General features: G+C 44.4%; 1 protein-coding gene across 3 annotated transcripts in view; it reads right to left on the reverse strand.

The window, feature by feature from the left end:
- The window catches only part of TNPO3 (transportin 3), a 109,841-nt gene that overhangs the window by 83,236 nt on the left and 10,735 nt on the right, over positions 1-15,870 (reverse strand). The window contains exons 2-3 of one of the 3 annotated variants that reach the window (XM_089328566.1): positions 10,314-10,488; positions 8,844-9,003 (exon numbers count right to left, since the gene is read on the reverse strand). The exons of 1 other annotated variant lie outside the window; for it this stretch is intronic. The gene's annotated coding sequence lies outside the window, so the exon portion shown is untranslated. The remainder of the gene's footprint in view (positions 1-8,843; positions 9,004-10,313; positions 10,489-15,870) is intronic. One more of the 3 variants, XM_051848948.3, reaches the window with a different exon arrangement.

A 15,870-nucleotide genomic window follows, 5' to 3' on the forward strand; every position in this document is an offset into this window, starting at 1 on the left:
GTGCTCCTTGAATAAACAGCTGATGTAAGGTCTGAACAGTAAACACACAAGGCAAGCCTGTGACACACCCTGTCGTCCTAGACAGCATGGCAGCTTTCTAGAACAGTTATTGCAAAATTACTCTGTCGTCAGCTGAAAGAGGCTCTCACTGGCCAAAGTCAGGACAATTTAGGATTCAGCAAAGGATTAAAGTATCACATACACTAAAATCCATGCGAATGCATAAAGGTAAGAAAAGCTGGCCACAAGACACATTAACCATTACGATAGACAAAAACTCAATATCTTACAAGAGAAGAATCTTTTATCCGATTTTCCTAACTAAACCATACCACTAAGTAACCAAACAGTAGGTGAGAAAAGTTTCTTTCTAGAAATACTGATTAGTAAAACAGAAATGACAGATTTACAGTATCATCATTTTGCAACCCACAATTAATGGATCTAAGTAAGCACTAAGAAACAACAGCTGAATACATCACCAAAAAGAAAAAGAAAAAAAGGGAGGGGTATATAAAAGACTGCCACAAATTCAATGCTAATCCTACACACCTGCATTGGAGACTAGAATCTATTTCTCTTCCCCCTGAACCTGGTTTGGCCTTAGTAACCTGCTTAACTGCTATACTATAGCAGAAATGACATTCCACGACTTTTAAGTTTAGGTCAGAAGAAGCTTTGGAGCACCTGCTTTGGTATCCTGAACAGTCCTCTGAGGAAAATCAATTACCTCCATCAAATGGATGCCTGATCATCCACAAAACCCTGGTTAAACCCTGACTACAAAGTTATGAGATAAAACTATTTTTAAGTCACATTTGCTGTACAAACCCTAAGGCCAGACAACCAGACCTAGAGAGAAAAAAAGATGTCAACTGTTAGGTTTTTAGAATTTTACATGTCACAATAACATGATGAGGCAGCCAGTTAAGGCAGAAAAGACTTTTACTGTAGAAAGTACAGCACGGTGGGGGAAAGGAAGGTTAAAGCCCACCTGGACAGCAGGCAGGATATCCGAAGGTGAGACTTTAGTGGGCCAGACCGGGCAATGGGCAGCAGCCTATATATGCTGCTTTACGGGAGGGCTCCATGCAGACGTGCAGAGACTCACGTCCAACTGCAATAGGTGGGTCTGAAAGTGCAGAAAGCCCCTAATTTACAATGTATGATCTTGTCAGTTTGGTATGTCCCAGGAGAGGCACTTGAAACAGCTGAAGCTTTGAACAATTGTCAGGTTTGAGATTAACTATTTGTGCACCATTTTACCATGGTTTTGGAATTAACTATTTGTGCCCCAACAGCCTAGCAAGTCCTAATAGTAATTACCTTTAAAGGAACAACAATTAGACTGATAGCTGCCTTCTCATTAGAAACAATGGGAACTAAAAATTTTACCTTCAAAGAACGGAAAGAAAATAATTGCCAGTGGTTACTTTGCATGCAGAGAAAATATCTTGCTAAAATGCAAGAAAATAGACTTTTTTTTTTTTTTTTTTTTTTGACAGGCAGAGTGGACAATGAGAGAGAGAGAAACAGAGAGAAAGGTCTTCTTTTTTCCGTTGGTTCACCCTCCAATGGCCGCTGCGGCTGGCGCATTGCGGCCGACACACCACGCTGATCTGAAGCCAGGAGCCAGGTGCTTCTCCTGGTCTCCCATGGGGTGCAGGGCCCAAGCACTTGGGCCATCCTCCACTGCACTCCCTGGCCACAGCAGAGAGCTGGCCTGGAAGAGGGGCAACCGGGACAGAATCCGGAGCCCCGACCGGGACTAGAACCTGGTGTGCTGGCGCCACAAGGCGGAGGATTAGCCTAGTGAGCCGCGGCGCCGGCCACAAAATAGACTTTTCAAGACATACCACCATTGCTATTCTCCCAAAAAGGGTCAATCTGCAATAGATGCACAAAGGAGAAAATCCTATAAATGGTGCTCTTCGATGAGAAGATAAACAATCGTGGATGGAAGCAGGGAAATCAGGAGCAAATAAAGAGCAAAGGAAAAGCTAGATATCTGGGTAAATGAATGCTGATTATATACAGCAAAAAACATCTTGTGTGATTTTTAAGATATATGAAGAATAAAAATAATCGAATTTTATATTCACCTAAGATGTACAAAGATGGACAGAACACCATTTTCTAAAAATATACTACAAAACACACTACAAATAAACTACAAAATAACTTTTCTTAAACACCTCAGAAAGCTGAGGTCCTCAGGCATCTGAGTAGACTGAAAGCTAAGGACAGAGCTCTCATGCAGACAGGAGGCAAGCAGGAGCCCACCTCCTGCAGAAGACATGCAGGGCACCAGGTAACCAGGTAGTAAAATATTCAGCAAATTGGTAAAGGCTTAGCGTGCGCTAGCATGAATATGCGGAATCCCTGGGATTCAGACACAAGGGAAGCTCAGGACCACCTGCAGGATCCTCTCTACAGATCTCCACTAGACCAAAGGATGTGGAGGGAGGGGTTGTGGTGGGTAAGGGTAGGGGAGGGCAGGAGACAACTGGAAACTGCCTTTGGTGGTATAGTCCTAGGGAAGAGAAGCAACCATAACAGCAGAAAAAGACAGAAACCCTCTGCTGGGCCCTTCCCTCCTACTGAACAAAAAGCGTTAAACTGTGGGGCAGGGATAGTAAACTATGTCACCCCCTCAAGGCACAGGTTAAGACCCACTGCTATTGCAGTAAGGGTAAAAGAAAAAAATACTCTGAGGGGGATAGGCAGAAAACAGTCTTGAGTCTGTGCTACTACCAAAACCACCAGAGGTCTATCACTAAGGGAAGGGCCCAAAAAAGCCTATTTTGCATAATAAGGCCTGCCAGATTCAAGGCACAGCAAAAATGGCACAGGAAATCCAGACCACTGAGAAAGCTCTGCCTATCACACAGCTGAAGACCAGCAGTTCCAGCAGGCCAACAGAGGGCGATCTGCTCCCACCAACCCCTCCCCGACAAAGCAACACAAATTCTAAATTAAACCTCCTGAAAGCCAGAAATAAGAAGAAAATTCTGGAGGCAAGCAAAAGGACACATTAAACACAGAGGAACAAATATGTTACAGCAGACTTCTTGTCACAAACCAGCATGCCAAAACACATATTAAAATGCAAAAACAAGGACCTGCACAGAGGGTTAACGCCCTGGCCTGAAGCGTCGGCATCCCATATGGGCGCTGGTTCTAGTCCTGGCTGCCCCTCTTCCGATCCAGCTCTCTGCTATGGCCTGGGAAAGCAGTAGAAGGTGGCACAAGTGCTTGGGCCCCTGCACTCATGTGGGAGACCTGGAAGAAGCTCCTGGCTCCTGGCTTCGGATTGGCACAGCTCCGGCCGTTGCGGCCATCTGGGGAGTGAACCAGTGGATGGAAGACTCTCTCTGTCCCTCTCTCTGTAACTCTATCTTTCAAATAAATAAAATAAATAAATAAAAAATAAATAAAATAAATAAATGAAATAAATAAATAATATTATTATATATAATATATAATATATAATATATTATTATATAAATATATAATAATGTAATATATAATATATAATAATAAATAATAAATAAATAAAAAATCTTAAACAAGTCAAATGAGAATTCTATAATCAATAAAATTACATATAATTACATACATTCTATAAAATGAAGGCACTCAATATGACAGATAACCCAATTTAAAAATGGGACAAAGGACTTGAATAGACATTTTACCAAAGAATGTATATGAATGGCCAATAGCATATGAAAAGATGCTCAACGTAATAAGCCATGAGGAAATGTAAATTAAAAACACAATGAGATATAACTTCATACCCACCAGGATGGCTATAATAAAAAAGACAGGTAATGACAAGTATTGGCAAGGATGTGAAAGAACAGGAACCTTCACATACTGCGGTGCAGTAAAATGGTGCAGCCATTTACATTTCCTGTGTCTGGAAAACAAGATGACGGAAGTTCCTTGAAAAGTTAAAAACAAGAGTCACCACATGACTCAGAAATTCCAGATACATGAATGTTCACTGCAGCATATTCGTAATAGCCAAAAAGTAGGAACAGTCCATCCAAATGTCCATTCACCAATGAATGGATAAAATGTGAGATATTTTCATACACAGAGTGAAATGTTATTCAATCATAAAAAGGGATGAAGTAATCATACGTGATACAACATGGATAAATCTAAAACGTACTAGGGGCCAGCGCTGTGGTATAGCAGATAAAGACACTGACTGCAATGCCAGGAACCCATATGGACACCAGTTTGCGTCCCGGCTGCTCCACTTCCAATCCAGCCCTCTGCCATGGCCTGGGAAAGCAAAAGATGGCCCAAGTCCTTGGGGCCTCTGCACCCACATGGGAGACCTGGAAAAAGCTCCCGTCTCCTGGTTTCGGATCGGCGCAGCTCCGGCTGTTGTGGCCAATTGGGGAATGAACCAGCAGATGGAAGATCTCTCTCTCTCTCTCTCTGTAACTCTGATTTTCAAATAAATAAATAAATCTTTTTTTTTTTTTTTTTGGACAGGCAGAGTGGACAGTGAGAGAGAGAGAGACAGAGAGAAATGTCTTCCTTGGCCGTTGGTTCACCCTCCAATGGCTGGTGCGCTGCGGCCGGCGCACCACGCTGATCCGAAGCCAGGAACCAGGTGCTTTTCCTGGTCTCCCATGCGGGTGCAGGGTCCAAGCACTTGGGCCATCCTCCACTGCACTCCTGGGCCACAGCAGAGAGCTGGCCTGGAAGAGGGGCAACCGGGACAGAATCTGGCGCCCCGACCGGGACTAGAACCCAGGGTGCCAGCGCTGCAAGCAGAGGATTAGCCTAGTGAGCTGTGGTGCCAGCCTTTTTTTTTTTTTAAAGATTTATTTTAGTTATTTGAAAGACAGAGTTACAGAAAGAAGTAGAGACAGAGAGAGAGGTCTTCCATCCACTGGTTCACTCATCAGATGGCTGCAACAGCCAGAGCTGCACCAATTCCAAGCCAGGAGCCAGGAGCTTCTTCCAAGTCTCCCATGTGGGTACAGGGACCCAAGAACTTGGGCCATCTTCCACTGCTTTCCCAGGCCATAGTAGAGAGCTGGATCAGAAGAGAAGCAGCCGGATCTTGAACTGGCACCCATATGGTTAAAGCCAGGGCTCTAACCCGCTGCGCCACAGTGCCAGCCCCGGACTGTATACTTTCAATGGATGAACTGGGTGTGCATTATATCCCACCTCTTTTTTTTATTTTTTTAAATAGGCAAAAGTAATCTATGTTGATGGAAGTCAGAATAGTGCTTTTTGGGGAGAGAGAAACAATTTACTGGGAAGACATTTGGAAACAAGTAATAGATGTCCCATGCCTAATATTATTAGCGATTACTTAAATGTCCACATAAGTAAAATACTACTGAGCTCTGACTTCTGACTTCAGCTTCCTGAAATTGCAGACCCTGAGAGGCAGCAGTGATGGCTCAAGTAATTGGATTCTTGTTACTCACATGGAAGACCTGGATTGCATTCCTGACTATAATCCCAGCCGCTACAGGCATTTGGAGAATGAAACAGCGGATGGGAACTTTTTCTCAGCCTCTCAAATAAATAAGTTGAATTTTTTAAAAAAAGGTTAAAAAAAAAAAACCTTACTTATATTTACATCTCCTAAAACGCATAAATAAATCCTTTGGCTATTATAGTATGTATGTGTATACACACACACACACACACACACACACTTGAATAAAGTAGACATTTATGAAGCAAAATGGTAAGACATGAGAATCTCCTAAGTGCTTAACTCCTCTTTGTTCTCCTAAACACTTAGCCCTTCCTTTTACTAGGTAGCCAAGATACCTACTGGATTGGACAAACCTATCAGAATAGAATTCAAAATGGTTAGAGAGAGAAAGGGCAACAGAGAGCAAGCAAATCAGTTCTGTACAAATAACACCAAGGTTCCAAGAAGAAGAAACATTTTTCAGAGTGCTTATTTGCAGATCTTCACTGGCCTTCCCAGGATGCAGCCTTGATTTTGTTTTGTTTTAAATATGTTTCTTTTGTTTTAGTGACAAAACAATGATCAATATTTTTCCAATATCTGCAGGTTTTAAAGTTTCAGAAAAATTTCAGCATTGGGAATCAAAAATGACAAAAATGGGTGAGGGGGGAAAAGACAGCATTGTGGCACAGCAGGTTAAGTGACCCCTTGTGACTCCAGCATCCCATATCAGAGTGCCAATTTGACTCCCCAGCTGCTTGGTGCCTGGGAAGGCAGCGAAGGATGGCCCAAGTACTTGGGTGCCTGCCACCCATGTGGAAGACCTAGATGGAGGAGCTGGCACCGTGGCACAGCGGGTTAACGCCCTGGCCTGAAGTACCGGCATCCCATATGGGCGCTGGTTCTAGTCCGGCTGCTCCTCTTCCCATCCAGCTCTCTGTTATGGCCTGAGAAAGCAGTAGAAAATGGCCCAAGTCCTTGGGCCCCTGCACCTGCATGGGAGACTTGGTAGAAGCTTCTGGCTCTTGGCTTGGGATTGGCGCAGCTCCAGCTGTTGTGGCCAACTGGGGAGTAAACCATCGGATGTTAGACCTCTCTCTTTCTCTCTCTCTCCTCTCTCTGTGTAACTCTGACTCTCAAGTAAAAAATAAATAAATCTTAAAAAAAAAGCCGGCGCCGTGGCTCAATAGGCTAATCCTCCACCTTGCGGCGCCGGCACACCGGGTTCTAGTCCCGGTTGGGGCGCCGGATTCTGTCCCGGTTGCCCCTCTTCCAGGCCAGCTCTCTGCTATGGCCAGGGAGTGCAGTGGAGGATGGCCCAGGTGCTTGGGCCCTGCACCCCATGGGAGACCAGGAAAAGCACCTGGCTCCTGGCTCCTGCCAGGATCAGCGCGGTGCGCCGGCTGCAGCGGCGGCCATTGGAGGGTGAACCAGCGGCAAAGGAAGACCTTTCTCTCTCTGTCTCTCTCTCTCACTGTCCACTCTGCCTGTCAAAAAAAAAAAAAAAAAAAAAAAAAAAAAAAAGATCTAGATGGAGTTTCTGGCTCCTGGCTTCAGCTTGGCCCAGGTCCAGGTCCAGGCCCAACCCATCAGTTGTGGCCATTTGGGGAGTGAATCAGCAGATGGAAGACCTCTGTCACACTGGTTTTCAAACAAATAAATAAATAGGGGCTGGTGCTGTGACACAGAAGGTTAAGCCTCTGCCTGCAGTTCTGGTATCCCATACTGATGCAGGTTTGAGTCCCATCTGATGGTTCAACTCCACAAATGCTTACAAAAGCTAAGTTGGGCCAGGCCAAAGCCAAGAGCCAGGAACTCAATCTAGTTCTCCCACATGGGTGGCAAGGATGTAACCACTTGAGCCATCACCTGCTGCCTTTCGGAGTGCACACATACTATCTGGAAAATGGAATCAGAAGTGGAGCCAAAACTTGATCCCTGTCCAATGTGAAATGTAGACATCTTAAAAACTAGGCCAAATGTTAGCCCCTTGAGTTTTGTGTGTGTGTGTGTGTGTATGTGTGTGTTTTTAACAAAAGTAAAGTATAAATGGTAGTTATATGTACTTCATAGGACAATTCTATGGTAAATAAGTTTTAGAAAAAATTCCTGGGGGCCGGCGCCACAGCTCACTTGTCTAATCCTCCGCCTGCGGCACTGGCACCCCAGGTTCTAGTCCCGGTTGGGGTGTTAGATTCTGTCCTGGTTGCTCCTCTTCTGGTCCACCCTCTGCTGTGGCCCAGGAGGGCAGTGGAGGATAGCCCAAGTACTTGGGCCCTGCACCCGAATGGGAGACCAGGAGGAAGCACCTGGCTCCTGGCTTCAGATCAGCGCAGCGTGCCGGCCGTAGCAGCCATTTGAGGGGTGAACCAATGGAAGGAAGACCCTTCTCTCTGTTTCTCTCTCTCACTGTCTAACTCTGCCTGTCAATATATATATAAATATATATATAGATATAAATATATATAAACTACCAGATGAAAGCTACCTCTCAGTCTCTCCCTCCCTCTCTCTGTCCTGCTGCCTTCCAAGTAAATAAATAAACTTTAAAAAAGAAAGAAAAATTCCCTTATACAAATGTAACAAGTGGAACCAAAAGGAAAAAAAAAGCTTTCTTCTAATTTCAAGAACCTTTATATTGATGCTGCCTCACTCTGGTCAAATGGGCCTCACTCTACAAATATTTGTCTTTTGAAAAAAATACTTAATATAAAATAACTTCTAAAGAAATTTGGCAAACCTGAGTATCGCAAGCTACTAAGAAAATTACCAATAAAAAATTTGATGGTACTGCCACTAATGAATGTTCAGAAGTCATAATTTACCATTGTATTTTAAATTCCAGGAGGGTTTAACAATTATTGACATCCAAAAATAACAAGTCCCTGAGTCACAAAGAAAATGCAACATAGGTGGGGTTTGAGACAGACGTTGAAATGCTACTTGGGATAACCGTAGCCTGTATCAGAGCTCCTGATTCAAGTCCCAGCTTTCAATCCAGCTTCCTACTAATGCATGTCGTGGGAGGCAGATGATGGCTCAAGTACTTATGTTTCTGTCACCCACGTGGACAACCTGGTTGGAGTTGTCCTGGCTTCTGGCTTCAGCCTGGCCCAGCCTTGACTATTACAGGCATCTGGGGAGTGAACCAGCAGATGGAAGATTTTATCCATCTGCCTCTCAGCCTATCTCCCTCTCTCTCTTTCAAATAACAAAAAAAAAAAAAAAAAAAAAAAAAAAAAAGGCAAGCAAATCCTGACACCCTGAATACTGTATTACATTGCTCACCATTCTTCATCTCTGATAAGCTGCAGAAAGAAGCGAGAAGGAAGAGAATAAGGAAGGAAAAGGATTCTTTACGAAGAGAGAATAAAGCACTTACACTTCATAGGACTTTCTAGCCACAGATGCCAGGTGCTACCCACTGAAATCCAGGCTTGGACTAAGCTCCACATTTCTGAAAGGGCCATCTCAACCGAAGCCTGGGCTCAGAGTCAGCAGGAGGAAGCTGCAGCTCCCACTAGCAGCACTTTTCAAAGAGGCTGCAACAAGAGAACATTTTCCATATAAGCATCTAATTCCAATCTCCCATTGCACAAAGCATTAGCAGAACAGGCCCTTTACATCAGTCTTTTCAAACAGCATTTCTACACCTCTGTGATGACTGTGAGGCCTAGCAATCCTTTCACAAGCACTCCAAGGCCTTCATTACCCTTCACAGCAGATCCCAAAAGTATCTGCCTTTCTCGTTTTTTCCTTTAATGGTGCATTGTTGTTCCAAGACTAACTTCTACACCAACATTTCTAAAACTGCCAAATCAACCAAAACCACTTGGTAGGCCCCCTCAACAATGCAAGCACTCACCCAGACTGGAGTCAAAGGACTTTTTTGCTGCCAAGAATTAGAAGCAAATTGAGACTGCTAGTTAATCCTACACAAAACCGTTTCAAATTGGGGCCAGCGTCGTGGCATAGCAGGTAAAGCTTTCGCCTGTGACACTGGCAAACCTTTGGGGCCCCTGCTACTCAAGTGGGAGACCCAGATAAAGCTCCTGGCTATGGCCTGGCTTACCCCTGGCCCTCTAAGGAGACGAACCAGCAGATAGAAGATCCGTGTGTGCGTGTGTGTGTGTGTGTGACTCTGTCTCTCCCTCTCTCTTTCTCTGTAACTTTTTCAAATAAATAAATAAATTTTTTAAAAATTTAAGGGAGCTGGTGCTGTGGTATAGTAGGTTAAGCTTCTGCCCCTAAGGCTGGCATCCCATATGGGCGCCAGTTTGAGTCATGGCTGCTCCTCTTCTAATCCAGCTCTCTGCTTTGGCCTGGGAAAGCAGTAGAAGATGGTCCAAGTCCTTGGACCCCTGCACCCAGAAGAAGCTCCTGGTTCCTGGCTTCAGATCTGCCCAGCTCTGGCCGTTGCAGCCATTTGGGGAGTGAACCAGAGGATGAAGACCCCTCTCTCTCTGTCTCTCCTTGTTCCTGTAATCTGCCTCTCAAATAAATAAATAAATCTTTAAAAAATTTTTCAAGAAAACGCTTCAAGTTAAGAAGAATTACTTAAAATAATTCCGGGAGGACTTAAGGGCTCTTGCAAATAAAAACTGAGGTTCTGGAAATGAAGATAATTAAATGAGACTTGAAAAGTAATACAGAAGTGTTGCATTGCTACATTTTCTAAGCATTTTAATCAGTGAATGATACACTGATTAAATGAAGACTTTCAAAGATATATAGTAGGAGCTAGTGTTGTGGCACAGTGGGTTAAACAACCACCTGTGTGACCGGCATCCCATATGAACACTGGTTTGAATCCCTGCTGTTCTATGTCTAATCCAGTTCCCTGCTAATGCACCTGGGAAAGCAGCAGAAGATGGCCCAGGTCCTTGGGCCCCTGCACCCCTGTGGGAGACGTGGATGGAGTTCCAGGCTCCTGGCTTCAGCCCCTGTCATTAGAGCCATTCGGGGAGTGAAGATTTCTCTCTCTGTGTCTCTCCCTTTCCATAACTCTGTCTTTCAGATAAGTAAATCTTTGGGGGGAAAAAATGAGAATTAATCATATCATAGAAAATCAACTTTGCTAAAAATTAGAAAGGAAATAAAAAGAAAAAAAATAAGCTGAAGAGCAAGTAAGACAACCATCACTACCTAAAAATATTTTTCAGTGTAACTTGTTTTGTAAGATGGCCTGAAATACAGAAGCCATGATGAAAGGAGACTTAGCTAATATCTTCACCACAGCAGTGATGTGGAAACAACTCCTACCTCCCAGGCCTTGTATACACAAATAACTTTTCTAGATGCAAAAAAGCAGATTTATGTTCTGAAGTTCCATTGCACAGTAAGGTGACTATGGAAAATGTACTGCACACTAGAAGACAGGACTTTCGGATGTTTTCACCATAAAGAAATGCTAAATGTTTTGAGATAAATATATCTACTCTAGACATTATGCAATGTATACATGTAGTAAAATGTCAAAAAGTACCCCATAAATATGTACAATTTTTATATGTGTATTAAAAAGCCTTTTTAGAGGCCAGCACTGTGGCACAGCAGATCAAGCTGCCGCCTGCGATGCCGGCACCCCATATGGACCCAGTTCGAGTCTCCACTGCTCCACTGCCGATCCAGTTCCCTGCTAACGTGCCTGGGAAAGCCACAGAAGATGGCCCAAGTGCTTGGGTTCCTGCACCAATGTCAGAGACCCAGAAGAACTCCTGGCTCCTGGCTTCAGCCTGGCCCAGTCCTCGCTGTTGTGGCTATTTAGGGAGTAAACCAGCAGATGGAAGACTGTTCTCTCCCCCTAATTCTGCCTTTCAAATAAATAAAATAAATCCTTTGTAAAAAATTTTTTAAGTTGTTTCAAAAAAATTCATTTATGGAGATAAGTTCAGGCTACTTAAAGGTTCACAGCCATCTCTATAGTAATCAAATTATCAAAAGGAAGAAAATTATCTCACTTGTAGGAGAAAGAAATCCTTAGTGATAATGTTATTTAAAACATCAAAGGCGGAGCTGGCACTGTGGAGCAGGGGGTTAAAGCCCTGGCCTGCAGCACCTGTAGCACTGACCTCCTACCTGGGCACCGGTTCAAGTTCTGGCTGCTCCCCTTCCTATCTTGCTCCCTGCTAATGCCACCTGGGAAAGCAGTAGAAAATGGGCCAAGTCCTTGGGCCCCTGAACCCATGTGGGAGACCTGGAAGAAGCTCCTGGCTCCTGGCTTTAGAAACACCCAGCTCTGGCTGTTGTAGCCATTTGGGGAGTGAACCAGCAGACAGAAGACCTGTCTCTGTCTCTACCTCCCTCTGTAACTCCGTCTTTGAAATAAATAAATCTTAAATTAAAAAAAAAAAATCACAGCCATTCATATTCTAAGAGAAAATATTCAGTTTCCAAATCAACTTCAGAAGATAGCAGGGCATCACTGTGTCCTGATTTCAAAAGAAATCAGTACAACCAAGTGACAGCACTGCACACGACGATCTCCTCAGTTGTTGACAAAATCCCAGTGTTTCTAGAACAGTGTTTTCAAACAACCATCTCATGATGAATGACCTCTGGCAAATGAATTTGAACTCAACTCTGACCGTGTCAGTCACACATACATTAGTGCTGAGATATCTTGCCCAAATTTTTCTTGAGAAGTGTAAGGAATCAGTTTCCAAATAAAACATTCTCAATCACTTATGTATGTGAATATTAATCTCACGGATGGCCCCTAAGAAAGATAAATTTGGATCTGTACAATCCATTTCAGCTAAGGTTGACTAAAGCTTTCATTCCCTGATAATCACTTCTCTGTGGCCTTACTAGGTACACTAGGAAGCCCTGCTTCAAAATTAGAAACGTCAAGCTTGAAATTATATCTTTTGATGCAAATGAAGAAACCACTGAAGGGCTTCCTCCTGAAAGTAAAAAATACTAGGCCGGCGCCGCGGCTCACTAGGCTAATCCTCCGCCTTCTGGCGCCAGCACACCAGGTTCTAGTCCGGGTCAGGGCACCGGATTCTGTCCCGGTTGCCCCTCTTCCAGGCCAGCTCTCTGCTGTGGCCAGGGAGTGCAGTGGAGGATGGCCCAAGTGCTTCGGCTCTGCACCGATGGGAGACCAGGATAAGCACCTGGCTCCTGCCTTCGAATCAGCGCGGTGCGCCGGCCGCGGCGGCCATTGGAGGGTGAACCAACGGCAAAGGAAGACCTTTCTCTCTCTCTCTCTCTCTCACTGTCCACTCTGCCTGTCAAAAAAATAAAAATAAAATACTAAAAGTGTATTTCCTTTCATGCCTGCTCTCTACTCCTGCCTTTCTGAGTGAGTTTTAGAACAATTCAAGACAAACTAGATGAGAATTTTACTGTATGTATTAAGCATATGCTAACACATGCTGAAGATACAAATTTTTCAAACTGACAGGAAAAAATGTAAGATGTGAGATTAAAGTGTTATAACACTTTAATGTGAGATTAAAGTATTAAGGAGTTGAAAAATAAACTCTGTATACTTACCTTAAAACCCATATTTTTAAAAATTTTTTTCCACTTTTTAAAAATTTTATTTAAGGACTATAACTTCATGCATTTACTATATACAAATTTGGAAACATGGTGATTCTGGAGGGAGGTAGGAGGGGAAGAATCACCATGTTCCCAAATTTGTTTATATTAAACGTATGAAGTTGTAGTTCTAAAACAAAAACAAAAAACAAAAAAAAACAAAACAAAACAAAACAAAACAAAAAAACCATATTTTCAAATTTAGTTCCAAATATATTCTCTTCCTTTGGGGATAACTTTTTAAGTGGTATTAACTATGGCTGAGACAAGAAAATACAAGGAGGGGCTAGTGCTGTGACGTGGTGAATGAGGCCACCACCTGCAGTGCCAGCATCCCATATGGGTGCCGGTTCAAGTCCCAGCTGCTCCACTTTTGATCCAGATCTCTGCTATGGGAAAGCAGTAGAAGATGGCCCAAGTGCTTGGGCCCCTGCACCCTCATGAGAGACCAGAAAGAAGCACCTGGCTCCTGGCTTCAGATAGGTGCAGCTCCGGCCATTGCAGCCAACTGGGGAGTGAACCAACAGAAGGAAGACCTCTCTCTTGTCTCTCCCTCTGTCTTCCATCTGCAGGTTCACTCCCCAATTGGCCACAACGGCCGGAGTTGTGCCGATCCAAAGCCAAGAGCCAGGAGCTTCTTCCAGGTATCCCACACACGTGCAGGGGTCCAAGGACTTGGACCATCTTCTACTGCTTTTCCAGGCCATAGCAGAGAGCTGGATCGAAAGTAGAGCAGCTAGGACTCAAACCAGCGCCCATATGGGATGCCAGCTCTGCAGGTGGCAGCTTTACCCACTTACATCACAACTCTGGCCCCTAAGAAAAACATTAACTCAATCCTTTCCTTTTTTTTTTTTTTTTTAAATTTATTTGACAGGTAGAGTTATAGACACTGAGAGAGAGAGGGACAGAGAGAAAGGTCTTCCTTCCATTGGTTCACTCCCCAAATGGCCCCAACAGCCGGTGCTGCGCCGATCCAAAGGCAGGAGCCAGGTGCTTCTCCCTGGTCTCCCATGTGGGTACAGGGGCCCAAGCACTTGGGCCATCCTCCACTGCCCTCCGGGGCCACAGCAGAGAGCTGGACAGGAAGAGGAGCAACCGGGATTAGAACCCAGCACCCATATGGGATGGCGGCGCCACAGGCGGAGGATTAACCAGTGAGTCACGACGCAGGCCCTAACTCAATCATTCAAGAGATTCTGGGGCTGGCTCCATGGCGCAATAGGTTAATCCTCCGCCTGCAGAGCCAGCATTCCATATGGGTGCTGGTTTGAGTCCCGGCTGTTCTTCTAATCCACCTCTCTGCTGTGGCCTGGGATAGCAGGAAGACCTTTCTCTCTGTCTCTCCCTCTCACTGTCATAACTCTACCTCTCAAATAAATAAACAAAAAAAAAGTGTATTTATTAAAAAAAAAAAAAAAGAGAGAGAGAGAGAGAGATTCTGCATGCCAAACAAAATTATCGCTTAGAATGAAAATGGCTCAAGTGCTTGGGTTCCTAGCTCCTGCCTGGCCCAGCCCTGGTCATTGCGGCCATGTGGGGAGTGAATCAGTGGATGGAAGATCTCTCTGTGTGTGTCTCTCCGTGTCTCTGTAATTCATTCATTCATTCATTCATTCTTTTTTTTTTTTCTTTTTTTTTTTTTTTGACAGGCAGAGTGGACAGTGAGAGACAGAGACAGAGAGAAAGGTCTTCCTTTTGCCTTTGGTTCACCCTCCAATGGCCACCGCGGCCAGCGTGCTGCGGCCGGCGCACTGAGCTAATCCAATGGCAGGAGCCAGGTACTTATCCTGGTCTCCCATGGTTGGGGTGCAGGGCCCAAGCACCTGGGCCATCCTCCACTGCACTCCCTGGCCACAGCAGAGAGCTGGCCTGGAAGAGGGGCAACCAGAACAGAATCCGGCACCCCGACCGGGACTAGAACCCGGTGTGCTGGCGCCACAAGGCGGAGGATTAGCCTAGTGAGCCGCGGCACCGGCCCTCTGTAATTCTTTCAAATAAATAAATAAATCTTAAAAAAATAAAATAAGGTTTCTCTCTGGGGTTTCATCTGTATGGCCATAAACACTAGTAATATTTAGTGCCATGGTGCAAACTAGGGATACGAGGGCAAGTAGCCTAAGTGACTTCAATTCCCTTTCAATTAAATTTTAAGTTCAACAGAGCTGGAGGCAGTACTGTGGCCTAGTGGGTTGAGCCTCCACCCGGAGCGCCAGCATCCCACACACGCTCTGGTTCATGTCCTGGCTACTCCTCTTCCAATCCAGCTCTCTGCTAATGCACCTGGGAGAGCAGTGGAAGATGGCTCCTGCATCCATGTAGGAGACCCAGAAAAGGCTCCTGGATCTGGATCGGCTCAGCTTGGGCAGTTGCAGCCATTTGGGGAGTGAATCAGTAGATAAAGATCTCTCTCTCCATCTCTCTCTCCGCCTCTCAAATAAGTAAATAATCTTTTTTAAAAAACGGTTAAAATGATAAAATTTATATTTTGACTATTTTACACAATAAAAAAATCTATAAAATCTACTTTCCATTTCCCCCATAAACATAAAAAATACTGTAAGAAATATAGTTTTGGAAAAAATATGCTATAATTTGGAAATATAGCAATGCCCTAATTATTGTTTTTAAAGAGTTATTTATTTACTTATTTGAAAGGCAGAGTTACAGAGAGGCAGAGGCAGAGAGAGACCTTCCATCTGCTGGTTCACCACTCAAATGGTCGCAAAGGCCGGAGCTGGGCTGATCCAAAGCCAGAAGCCAGGAGCTTCTTCCTGGTCTCTCACACGGGTGCAGGGGCCCAAGGACTTGGGCCATCTTCTACTGCTTTCCCAGGCCATAGCAGAGAGCTGGATCAGAAG

The sequence above is a fragment of the Oryctolagus cuniculus genome, chromosome 3 (assembly GCF_051225735.1).
Source record: "Oryctolagus cuniculus isolate XC-2025 breed Fujian yellow rabbit chromosome 3, ASM5122573v1, whole genome shotgun sequence".
Lineage (NCBI taxonomy): Eukaryota > Metazoa > Chordata > Mammalia > Lagomorpha > Leporidae > Oryctolagus > Oryctolagus cuniculus.